We start from the raw sequence: 6,249 nt of genomic DNA on the forward strand, positions 1-6,249 counted from the left end.
GGCTAATACTGACTTGTCATTGGTATTGCTCCAAAAACTATACCTGTAACTCTTTCAGAAAATGTAGGTCAAATCCAGCATCTCAAGCAAGCCTAATAGCATCCATCCTTAAATGCAGCATTTATGCAAGTTTAGTCACTAAATGTCTTACAAAGACTTGGGAATAGACTTACTGCTAAAACTTTAACCTGGTCATCCATCCAAAAAATGGAAGACACATCCAGCATATAAAAACTCTGGTAGTATCCATCCCTAGCTAGATGCATCATCCATGCTAGCTTAATCCAGGTAGGGCATATAGTTACTTGGCAATGGACTTGCTCCTAAAACTTTAACGTAGGCATTCATCTAGAAAACGTAGGTCATATTCAGAATCTGAAGCAAGTCTGGTAGTGTCCATCCCTAGATGCATCATCCATGAAATATGGAGATGATGATCAGCAAATCTAGCTCAAAAGTCCATTGAAACAATACGAATGGCGGAGCAGAGCAAACATAGACCTTTAGAAACATCAGAGGTGGGATCAGGTGCCATGGAGGAGTGAGCATCCCCTGTCAAACGGTCACACTAGCCGTGTGCTCCTTGTCATGATCGGACAAAAGAGAAAAAATCCGTAGACTATTCAGTGTGAAAATAACGGCTTAACAATTTGCATGAAAAACATTAGACAACATTCAACTTACCGATAGACTGTGTTTGCTAACAAGTTCATTGTTTCGACCTTAGATTTTGCGAAATGTTCACTTAAACGGGACAGTTGATACCTTCGTATCAGCGACTTAATTGTCAATAGTTTGACTCGTTGTAGAAATTGTTCGTACCTGAAGCATGCTCCTGCTCTTGAGTGTGTTATTAAAATCAGGACACAATAGCATTCAAATTAATATATAAAGAAACTCTTCCTTATATCATTATTGATTTTTAAATTTATTATAATTGTACATTAAATTTTGTTCGTTTGTACATGAAGTGTATTTATTGCTCATTTTGTTTGTATTGGAGAGGACAGTCTAAGTTTGAAATATTTTTGTCCAGTCCTAAGGATTTTGACGCAATAAAATGTTTTAATCAAACGTAGGGGAGATTTTTAATTTAATCATGGTTCAATATGAAATTAGACTTCTATTCTGTTAAAGGTTGGTATCTTTCGCCGGGGTTTGTCAAAATACATGATCAGCAATGATTTCATTTCTCGGTCTTAAAAAGCAATATAAAAAGTGGTTCATCGACCGCGATCCTTTTCATTCGTCTCACAATTAATTTGATTCAAATCAGCCCTAGCCCATGATACGAGCTCTCAAAAACCTCATACCGAGTCCGCCGGCCGAGAGATGACATTGGATTCACAGCAAAAATAAATTGTTATAATTAACTTAATGATTGTCTAGGGGATCTTTTCTGAAAAGATCAAATATTTGAATAGCATTCATCATATGCAATTGTTACATAATTTTCTGAATATCGTGGACTCTATCTTTACGCGTAATAGTATGGAACATGTTGCAGAAAATTGCCAATTCAATGGCTAAGATCACGTAGACATGATTTGAAAGCCTTCCCATTGTTCATGCTTTGTTGTAAATATGATAGGTTGTAAAGTCACTCTTGTTGAAACTATCCCGGTGCAAATTTTACTTATTGTCGGTTAATGTATACACTTGTGTTATAACTGAGCTAAGTCATAGCTACCTAATGTATGGATTCCAGAGAGAGAGAAAGAGAGAATTTAACAATTTTTGTAATTTCTTATGATTAAAGCCTTATTTTACATTGTACAAACCAAAAGCTAAACTCGTCAAGCGTATGTAAGGATCTTCACCTTTCTAGGTTATTTGTTTATTGGAGCTCGACATCCATGCAATGTCTAAATTATATTATATAAAGTAATTCATTGACGTTTCTTTTAACTACACGTATTTCAAAAACATCATGAATATTACGAATTGCAAAAAACAGGTGTAAAACGTCACTTCAAAGAACTTTTTGCTTCCATAGGCATTCTCGATGATTTTCAATTCACGTAATAACTTTAAAAAGCTATAAATTACTATTACCGGGTAATTGATCTGCAATTTAGTTTATTTATTTGAAATTAAAATGTCAATTTTCATACAATGATGATATTACTTTCAATTAAATTCAATTGTCCAATGAAATGGGCTCAAAAGATGGTGAAGGTCTCGAAGGTAGAAGCTGATGTCACTAGGTTACATACCCCGGTACATGTAATCAAAACCTCGAAAAACAAAAACTTCAACCAAAAATCACTATCGGTAGTCCAGGAGATTATGTACAGGGCCAGTATTCTTGTCATGTAGAAATAAGTAAGCTATGGAAACCTTAAACAGAAGAGCTAGCTACTGGAGAGGATACTTGCATCTTAGGATGCTAAAATTAAGAAGGTTGTCAGTCAAACCTAGCAGGAAACTGACAACTCGATAGCATGTATCCTTCATCTTAATATATACATACAGAGGGCTGCTGGATTGTGCGGCCTTTCTGTCAGACTGGAAAGATTTCACGGGTGACAAAAGTAGTGGAACACTATAATATCAAGCTCCTCGGAGATAGTGAAACCAGACAGACATGCAGTAGAACAATGCAGTTATAATCTGGACACAACATCCTCGACTTGTGAAGATCATGCAGATGACCAACACAGAAGAGGAATAGGTATTATAACATCATGAAAAATGCTTACCAGTTTACTGGATTGACACATGTTTATTTGTTTCTTTGGGGCCTTGGTTTATACGGTCTCATCCGAAGAACCGGTCACCACCTCCCGCAATGGGATTCGAACCTGCGATGGAAGGATCAACTCCTTACTCCGTGACCTCAGAGCAAACGCTCCAACCATTAGGCCACGCAGGCGACGACCCTATCTGTGAGAGAGAGAGAGAGAGAAATAGGGCCAAATACAACTCAGCATATGCAAACCTACCTCCATGGGTTCCTCTGCTCAAACAGAGGCTGATGAGGATGAAGAGAAAGACTCCTTTTATTACAACCTGCAAAAGACGGAAGTGACCACTCTCTAGTGCTAGCTAAAGGGAGACTCAACCTCCCGAAAGAAAAGAAAAAAGACCAACGACCAGCTCCACTAGATATTTAAAATTTATATACCATAAAATCAGAACAGCATTTCAATTAGAGATCTGGAACAGATCTGCTTCTCTTATGAAAATTGATATGAAGTACAAGTAGTTAATGGTTTATTAAGTTCTTCTAGATACAGACAGACAATTATTTGTCAGAGAAAAAAAAGGAAAAGGAGGATGGGATTTCAGAAAATACATTTAAGGAAAATCAATGAACGAAGGCAAAAAAAAAAATCTATATCTTCAAAAGGACACTGCGTATCTTCTTGCTAAGGGTTATCAGCACTGAAGACCTGTATAGAAAGACAATGCATAATAAATTGATTGATTGAGTGATTGTTTACTGTTTAACGCCAAGTCGGCAATATTTCAGCCATATTGTAGACGTACTTTTACTTGCATGTATGTTGTTTGTTTGTCATTATGCTCTTCCATTTTTGTGACCCATTCTGACTTTTACTGGACAGATAAATGATATTTAAGCTTAAAGGGAAATAATTCAATTTTTCTAATAAAAACTTAGATAATGGTGATCGAAGATAACGAACAGTGACCGATCTCAAAAAATCTACGAACAATACAGTTCTGTGAAGAGGGCATGGAACACGAATCCTGGAAATTCAAAAGGTGGGATCAGGTGCTTAGCAGGGGTAAGCATCCCCTGTTGACTGGTCACACCCGCCGTGAGCCCTATGTATTGATCTGGTAGACAGAACATTTCGTAGTCAAACTCAGTATAAAAACAAATGCCTAACATTTGGTATGAAACGAGTCAGCCAAGATACGACCCAATGATAGATTATATTTACTAACAAGATCATTATAATGGCCTTAAAATTTACGAAATGCTGACTTTAATCGAAGTCGTTGAAATCCCTGAAACATTAACTTATTTGTCAGAAACCTGCTTCGGTTTAGATAGGAAAAGTTGACGATGTAAAAGTTTTTCATTGTCAATTGGGCCCCGTTATTATTTATTGTATTTATATGAAGCAGAATTAATTCAAAACTTATACAGAAGAAGACACTAGCTGTGGCCTTCATTTCGACATTTAGATATATTGACGATGTATTATCAATTAACAATAGTTACTTTCGTTCATATGTCAATTCGATATATCTCATGCAGTGAACTTGAAATAAAAGACATCAGAGGGTCTGCCACATCTGTTTCATATTTGGATGCTTTACTGACAATAGACGGTAAGGTCCAACTTACAACTAAATTGGATGACAAACGAGATGACCATCGGACTTCCTACAGTTTGTTGGAAGACCTGGCCCCGGGATCATGTAACATCTTAAGCTTAAGTCAAAATCTTTAACTTGTTCTACAATGTTATAGAAGTCAAGCAGACCAAAATTAAAATATTTTTCAATATTGCTTTATGAAAGTGTTGCTATCTGCAAATTTAAAGTCGACAATTATGAAACATTTTACAATCGATTGAAAATTTGACTTAAGGTATGTTACTCGTGAAATTAGTTATATCAAGGATTTTTTGAGAAGTATATTTTAGAGAAGTACTCATATAGCATGACTCAAAATCACAAAGAAAATGGGGGGTCAGTGTGCCTCTTACTGAGCTACGGTTCAATTAACTTGACCTTTTTGCACTTAAATTGTAACTCTTTGGTTAATCACTCTAATCTATATCATATCTTATCAGATGTAATCATGGTAATAAATAGAACCTGATTTTACGTAAAATAGTTTGAATAATATTTATCATTGAACAAATCATGCAAATTAATGCGCATAAATTTTTGTGTGACCTTTCAGCACTAAAAAAGTATCATCATTGGCGTATTAAACATCTAAATAGGCAATAAAGTATTTTCTTGTATCAAACTTTTTATGACTTAGGTGCTGATCGGTTGGAAGTATCGTATAGTTTAAAACAATGAAAGAAAAAGTTGCGGTCAGTGATGTAAATTTTGAGATATTGGTCAAAATATGCGATTTTCAGGCAAAACGCAGTGTAAATTTTATCTTGACTTCTTTAAAATATCTTCATTTCGTGGCAAACTCTGTTGAGTGAATGTATAAAATTTGTTCTAAAATATAAATTGAGACCTATATTTAATATTCCAAGCATATCATAACGGAAAATATTCTCTGCGTAAAAATATATCGGGCTAAAGTTACAAGATATTAAATATAACAAATGTGTAGATTTGAAGAATTTTCTTTTAAATATCCTCAAACCACAAGAAATAGTCACTCATAAATCTTGCTTCTTTACGATTTTGTGAGCAGTTTTTTAATTGAATGTTGAATAATTTGCATTGTTTAATTTAAATATGCTATAAAAATTGAATTGCAATAAATAGTTTTGAAGTTAGAAGTTCTGAATGAACTTTTCTAAAAAGCTGACGAGTGACATACCTTAAGTCTAAGTTTGTTTCATGATCCTGGGGTCCGGTCTCCGAAGTCTTCATAAATGTTGGCTTCTCAACGAGGAACTCCAGCATCCTTTTAATATCAACTTTAGAGTACTTGTGTGTAGAATCAGAGTGATTTATAGCAAAGTAATTTTGTTGATGACCAATCACAAGGTAGGAAAATTTCCGACTTCCATTTTTATTGAAGAAGCAGTTGTCTATGATATCAAAAAGTCTAGTTTTTAATTTATCGCGAGGAATGGTTGTACAAAGTGTAGAAAAGTAGTACGTTTTGATGATACTGACTTTTGTAAATTTCTTAAAAGTTCTTTGGAGTTTTTGAGAATCCACATCTGATTTACACCACTTCTAGAATATGTTGTAGCACAGTATGGCTGAAGCTTCTTAATTCTTAACAGCAACTATTTTTGTAAGGAGTAAGGATAGGGGCTTAATAGAGCGTGTGCTTGACCCTGTAATGTATCTCTGAAAGGATTTTTGTTAAGTTTAAGAATCCAATATAGGTAGGGTAGATCGAACTTACCTTGGTTGACTGGAATGTTAAGTTTTAAATACTGAAATGTTATTTTGAAAAATTTCATCTTTTGAAAGTGAACTGCAAGTGTAAGTTGGATTTCCGAAAGAAAAATTAAAACCAAGTTCTTCTAAAATACAGTTATAATAATGAGCTTTGCAAACAAAGACGATATTGTTATAAGCCTTGTCGGCTGGAACCATAACATATTATATATGTTCTTTGAT

The sequence above is a fragment of the Saccostrea echinata genome, unplaced genomic scaffold, assembly GCF_033153115.1.
Source record: "Saccostrea echinata isolate AGI-Se365-2 ecotype Australia unplaced genomic scaffold, CSIRO_AGI_Sech_v1 ptg000001l, whole genome shotgun sequence".
Lineage (NCBI taxonomy): Eukaryota > Metazoa > Mollusca > Bivalvia > Ostreida > Ostreidae > Saccostrea > Saccostrea echinata.